This window comes from Lolium perenne, chromosome 4 (assembly GCF_019359855.2).
Source record: "Lolium perenne isolate Kyuss_39 chromosome 4, Kyuss_2.0, whole genome shotgun sequence".
Taxonomy (NCBI): Eukaryota; Viridiplantae; Streptophyta; class Magnoliopsida; order Poales; family Poaceae; genus Lolium; species Lolium perenne.
Window position 1 is genome coordinate 113,478,397 of NC_067247.2, and position 7,609 is coordinate 113,486,005.

The following is a 7,609-nucleotide window of genomic DNA, read 5'->3' on the forward strand; positions in this document are numbered from 1 at the left end:
ACCATATTTTTAGAGAATTCTTTACTAATCCTATTTGACTCCTAACGTTTGGTCCCATTTACTAGGTTCCAACCTAAGGTCAAAGCTTTTGCTCTGATACCAACTGTGGTGACCCTGCATACCTCTGCATGTTGTAGTATGCCAGTCGTTGATATAACATTCACGAAGTACCGTTCCGCAAATATTACATCCCTCAGAGTAGTACAACAGAACATAGCAGGTCCATAACTCATTCCATTAATATTACAGACATGATACACATATTGTCTCGGAGCTCCTCTTGGGTCCTAAGAGGGATACTCCTGGGTTCGAGGCGAACCCAACTTAGTTTACGATATAAGAGTCTCATTAAGTTATACATTTATTTCCTCGAGCAGCTAAATACTAAGAGTTCGGGCTGCTCGGTTACTACTACTACTGGATGTCTCTAGGCTTGATCTCTTCTAGAAGCCTCCCCGGTTCCGTAGACGATGAGGTAGTCTACGCCCTCGATACCTCCAGAGAGGTCTGGTTCTTCATAGCCGATGATCTCGGCTCCTTCATTATTGTCGTAGTCCTCCTCCAGACGATTCAGACAATCTAACCATGGGATTTAAGAGTGGTATGAGTACGAGCGTACTCAACAAGTTCATTATAGATAAGAGGTGTTTATTGCTCTAGCTACGATATTAGACCAGAAAGTCTAATACCAATGAAAGTTTTGATAAACATTTCTTCAAGAGATTGCTTTTATTCCAAAGAGCTATGTCCGTCAGCCTTCACCGGTTTACTAGAACTTCATGGAGCTCCTTTCCTGCCGCGTTCGCACTTCCTTATCCCGGAACAGGGAGTGACAGGTCACAGTTCTTTACACTCTGCAGAGGGGTGTTGCTTTACCCATAAGAGATCTTAACCTTGGTGCCAACCGGGCAGCTTTCCCGTCCACACTTCCTTTGGTGTGAGGCCCGGTATAAGGTCTAGCCAATCATGTTCCTCCGCTACCTCGAACACCCACCCTTTGTTGCATGCCCCGACCCTGGGTCCACGCCGGTCCCATTATTCCTGTAGATTTCAAGGTGGACCCCGACCACGACATCAGTGCTGGGCTCTACCATACACTCCTACGCCGGTAGCTGCAACCCATCATAGACCGCAATACCGTGGGGACTTAGGACTCCCCAGCCTCACCGCTTGCTCCTTCGGGAGACAAGTGTACTACGGACTATGCCGTGGGGACTTAGGACTCCCCAGCCTCACCACTTGCCCCCTTGGATTACAAGTGTACTACGGTAAAGTGCATCCGTTGATGAACGAGAGGTGGAAACACTTTTGACTATTCCGTCCCACTCCGGATCTTATGGTTAACACGGTTATTACGGCACAAGAATCACTGGCGACATTTGTTGTTTAATCCTAGATGGATATAAACCCGTGCAATGGAACCTCCACCATATCAACACAATCCATGGTTCCATTGCCCACCACATAGTCATATTCATAATTATGAAAGTAGTGGTTTTGATTTGTATGCAATAGTGATAACCATAATACTTTGCAAGTAATTTGATAGAAATACTCAAATGACATGAGCAAGTGATGAACTTGCCTGAACACTGCAAAGTTTTGCAGTTGGATGGTGTGGACTGACCCTTGTCCTCCGTCTCTGAAAAATAGCATCATTGTCCGATAAGGGCAATGGTTAAAGAAGCAGTTATGCATGATTCCAGTTTTAGGGTTTGTTCCCCCCTTCCGATGTCGTTGTTATTTCATGTGAGAGGTTAATACTAAGAATAATTTAGGGATACTCTGTTTAGGGTAAAATACAACCTTGAAATATTGTCAAGGTGTTTTTAAAGTCCAACTGCATTAATGGACTTATTTTCATTATTGAAAATAATATGTGTGATTTTCATTATTTAAATCCTCAAATTAGGACTTATTCTTAATTGTCTTCAAAAATTCTCTTTGATATTTTATTTAAATAGATAATTTTATGCTGATCCATTTTCATATTTTTAATTTATTTTTTTAGAGTTTCTAAGCATTTCTTATTTAATTTCAAAGTTTCTGCATTTATATGAATTGTGAAATGACTGAAATACCCTTGGGCCCCTCCTGTCAGGTGGCCCAACGGGTTAGGTCGAACCCGAGCCACCCTTTGGGCTCGGTCGGCCCATTCGTCCTTTCCTCTCTCCTCGCGCAGAAACCCTAACCTCTCTCTCTCTCTCTCTCTGGCGACCAAAATCGCCTCCGCCGTCGCCGATTTATCCCCGCCGCCTCAGGCCGTCGCCGGCGACGAGGTGCTGCGGATCTGGGTCGCCTTTCGACGGTGAACCAGATGGTCCGCGTCGATCTGTCGCTGGCACCACTGTTCGCTCGCCATCGACCCGCCAGTACGCCAGACCTTCGGCGTCTGCCGCCGCCGTGCGTTGGAGAGGCCGTGGCCCTTCATCCAGGCGCCTCCCCTGCGCGTGGTGCAGCGCTAGGGTGCGGTGGTGGTCGCCAGGCTTGGCTTGGCCAGGCCTGGTGCCGCCATGCTCCGGCGCGCGCCGCCATGGCCGCTATGACCGTGTCGGCCATCTCCTCCCTGGTGAGTTCTTCTCCTACCGTTCTACTTCTTCTTCTCCACCTCTTCTTCGTCTAGCTTGGTCACTGGACTGCTTGTCCTCGTAGAGGTACTGGCCGTGCTAGCTGCTGTGCTGTTTGTGCTGCTGCTGTGCTACTTGTGCTGTGGCTGTGCTGCTTGTGCTACTGCCATGAATCCTTGCTACGATGCTGCCCTATTCTGCCTATTAGCTATGTTTAATTCTTGCTATCTTGGTTGTGCACATTTCTGTGCATGTTCCAGAGCCACATGCTTGTTTAATCTTGCATTCCTGGCTTGAATCCTTCCCTCTGCCTCTGTTCTAGTTACTATTCTTGCTAGACACTCATGTGTATTCAATTTGGCTGCCCTAGCTTGTTTACCATGTGTATTCCTTGCTATTTGCAAGTACTAGGCAATGGTATGCTGTCCCTTGTGCTCAATTTCATGTGTATGCTCAATTGAGCATTACTTTTGATTTAACTGCTTGGTTCAGTGATGAGCACTAAGTGTTGTACTTATGTATCTTGATCCAGTGGTTCATCCTGCCTTAGATGTGCTTCTGGATACAATCATTTGATTATTCATTTGGTTATCTGTGGAACAATTGTTGATTATCTGTGGCCAATTAAATAGCTGGTCCATACTCTGTTGCTTAGTGATGCTCTAGCATGCCCTAGCATGCTATGGCAAGCTCTGATGATCATGTGATCATCAACAGCTGATAATTGGTTTGCTTACCTGTGCCTGTGCATTGCTGTTACCTATTTATGTGTATGTGTGTGGCATAGATCAGTGCTGGTGCTTGCTCAAGCATCAGCTGATACTTGCAGTGATCCTCTGGATCATTAGCAAATGTTTATTCCAAAGTTTGCTTGTTAATATGAATTATCTGTGTTGCTTTAATTGATGGAGTGGATAATTGATGTGAACTGTGATACAGTGAGGACCATCACAATTGATTGGCTTAGGCTAGATGGATGCCCACAGTGGTTGGGAACCCTAGCCCTTCTTTGAACCCAATCAGGGTGATGATATTTGTATTTGGCTTGTTGGTTTGGCTGTTCTAGGGTTTGAGGTGACCCTGGCAGTAGTCATATGCTGCCCTAGGGTAGCTCCCCCATTTGTTGGCTTTCTGTGATGAATAGATGCTCACTAGCTAGTCACTTGGTGAATTTCCAGTAGCTTTAATGTTGATAACTAAGATAGGCACATGTTGCCTATCAATCTGATGGTTTAGCTAGGCTAATAGGTGCTTTGTGAATCTGAATGGCTACAAGGAGTAAATCCATGCTGGATTTCTCTGGTTTTGACACTGTGTTGTCACAACCAGTGTTCCCTGGTTTGATTTCTTTCTAGCCTTGATTGTACTTGCTGGCACCAATTGGTTTAGTAACCAAATGATGATACACCCAGGGTTTTCCTACCCTTCTGTGCTCCTGTGATGCAAGCATGCTTAAGTATGAGCAAGGTATGATCTTGCTCAGGCTCTTGTGTGGTATACCTCACTCCAGCTCCTAGAATGTGCTGTTGGTGTAGAGGATTGCTTCTGTGATGCTTGGTTTGCTTGCCCTGCTCCTCCTTGCAAGCTTGTGGTGCTTTACTCCATATGGTGCTTGCTCACAGTTGACAGCTCTTGGTGAAGCTGTCCCTGGATGGTTTCTGGTGGCTTGTTGTTCTTCCTGTTCTAAGTGTTCTTGCTGTTCTTGGTGAACTTACCCAGGAGCTTGTGTCGATGGAATGGTTAGGGTTTGGATGGAAAAAGGTTTTATATCATCCTCTCTTTGCTCTCCTGGTCGATAGCTGAGCCTGGCACCATTTTGGTGACTCCCCTGGCTTGTGTGTGCTGTTGTGCATGCACATAGCCTGGTGAGCTGCCTGTGTGGTTCCCTGTTGGGACTTGGTCCATTTGGTGGATCAGCTCGGCTGATCTTGATAATATCATCTCTAGTTCATTATTTCTTTGCTAACCTGCCAAGTGGCTTTGCCACTTGGCTTAATACTTGATTGTTTGTGTATGTGTGCAGGTACCAAGTGCTGATCAGGATGAATTCAAGATCATCAAGATCATAGAATTCATGAAAATCACATTGTAGTTTAGTTTATTTAGATAACTTGTAATTTTCTTTTTTCTTTTTCAATTTATTCAATTCTTGTAATGTGTTGTAATTCCATAATTCAAATATGAATATTGTAAAGAAAATGTATTATGTGTGTGATGATCAATAAAGCTCAAGTTTTTCTCAATGAGCTTAATTTAATTGTTGTATTACTCATATTCTTGCTTAATGTTAATTGTTTGTGAAATTGTCTTTACTTGAAATTATGTGATGATTATTTAATGTTTGAATTTGAAATTCAAATTCAAATTTGGTTTGCATTCAAACATATCACTTAACTTGTAATTCAATCATACAACTTAAGATTCCAATGCAATTATCACTTCTCTCTTCTCAAAACCCTAATTTAGTTAAGTAGGAACAAGTTCATCGCACTCTCGAAACCCTAACCCTGTAAGGTGTCGAGAGAGAAACCTGTCCCCCTTCGATGCAGTTTTGTTTTAAAAGCGCGAAATTTCCCCGTAATTTACAATGCAATGCACATCCCTTTCTAAAATCTACCCCTCGATCGTCTCTAAACCTGGGATATTACAGCCTTTCCCCCTTAAAGAAAACTTCGTCCCGAAGTTGTGGTTGTAATACCTGAAGAGTTCGGGGTATGTTTTCCTCAGGTCTTCCTCCTTTTCCCAGGTGGCTTCCCTCTCGGGATGGTGCTTCGATTGTATCTTGCAGTACTTTATCGCTCGATTCCTGAGTTGTTTCCAGTTTTCCTCGAGAATCTTTGCTGGCTTCTCGATGTATGTCAAATCTGGTTGCAACTCGAGCTCTTCATGTGATACTGGTTCATCGGGGGTCTTCAGACACTTTCGGAGTTGCGACACATGGAATACATTGTGAACCTGAGATAAACTTCCCGGTAGTTCCAATTTAAAGGCTAACCCTCGGTTTTGACTCAAAATCTTGAAAGGTCCGATGTACCTAGGGCTTAGCTTTCCTTTCACTCCAAACCTCTGAAGTCCTTTCATCGGGCTCACCTTAAGATATACCATGTCTCCAACTCGTGGCTCCCATGTTCTCCTCTTTTGATCGGCATAACTCTTCTGTCGGCTCTGGGCTATTTTGAGCCTATCTCTGATGATGTCAATGATTTGTTGCTTTTCCTTGACATAATCAGGGTTGAACTCTTTGCTTGCTCCGGCTTCATACCAACATATCGGTGATCTACACTTTCTTCCATAGAGAGCTTCAAATGGTGCCATCTTGATGCTGCTTTGATAGCTATTATTGTATGAAAACTCTGCTAGTGGTAAGTGCTCCTCCCATGATCCTCCGAAATCTAGGGCACAAGCCCTAAGCATATCCTCTAAGATTTGATTGGTTTTCTCGGTTTGTCCACCTGTCTGGGGATGATAAGCGGTACTATAGTCCAACTTGGATCCTAAAGCTTCGTGTAGTTGCTTCCAGAATGCTGACGTGAACACAGATCCTCGATCCGACACGATCTTCTTGGGCACTCCATGTTTACTCACGATCTCTTTGATGTAAAGATCGATGAGTTTCTCTCCTTTGTCCTGCTGATTTACCGCTAGGAAGTGTGCACTCTTCGTCAACCGGTCCACGATTACCCATATCATGTCCTTCTTTTTATTAGTCATGGGTAGTCCGGTGATGAAATCCCTCCCTATTTCCTCCCATTTCCACTCTAGAATAGGTAAAGGTTGTAACTTTCCTGCCGGACTCTGGTGTTCAGCCTTCACTCTCTGGCAGGTATGGCATTCCGCCACGTATTGTGCTATTTCTCTCTTCATATTATTCCACCAGAATAACTCCTTTAGATCCATGTACATCTTTGTACTACCCGGATGAATGGAGTATGGTGTTTGATGGGCTTCCCGGAGTATTACTTCCTTGATTTCAGCAATATCCGGAACACAAATTCTTTTCTGGAACCATAATGATCCAGATTCTCCGCGGTGAAATTCTGATGGTCTTCCTTCATCTATTCTTCTCATCTCCTCCACGATGAATGGATCGTCCAGCTGACCCATCATTATCTCATTCTTCAGGTTGACGTTAAGCTCATAGGCTACTTGTAAAGCCGATAGTCCTTCATGAGCTTCCTTCTCCCAAAGTTGTATTTGGGCTTGACTTATTTCCTTCCTCAACTCCGGTGGTATTTCTTGTTCCACTCCTCCGGTGCTCTTCCTACTCAAGGCATCTGCTACAACATTGGCCTTCCCTGGAGTGTAATTGATGGTCAAATCATAATCCTTGATCAATTCTAGCCATCTTTTCTGCCTCATGTTGAGTTCCTTCTGAGTGAAGAAATATTTGAGACTCTTATGATCTGTATAGAGCTCACACTTGGCTCCATAAAGAAAATGTCTCTAGGTTTTGAGTGCAAAAACAACTGCTGCTAATTCCAAATCATGTGTTGGATAATTCACTTCATGAGGTCTGAGTTGCCTCGATCCATAAGATATCACTTTCCGATCTTGCATGAGTACGCAACCCAATCCATGCTTGGATGCGTCACAGTACACAGTGTAATCCTTGCCAACTTCCGGAACTGCTAACACCGGTGCTGTGGTGAGTTTCTCTTTCAGAGTTTGAAAACTCTTCTCACACTCTTCTGACCACACGAATGGTGTGTTCTTTCTTAACAGCTTCGTCATTGGTCCTGCTATCTTGGAGAATCCTTCAATGAATCTCCGATAATATCCTGCCATTCCTAGGAATCCTCGGATTTCCTTGACAGTCTTGGGTGCTTCCCATTCTAGAACTGCTGCTACCTTGCTCGGGTTAACAGCTATTCCATCTTTACTAATGACATGACCAATAAATTCCACTTGATCTAGCCAAAATTCACACTTACTAAATTTGGCATAGAGTTGATGTTCTCTTAGTGTTTGCAACACTAATCTCAAATGTTCAGCATGTTCGGCCTTGTTCTTGGAATAGATCAAGATATCATCAATGAATACGA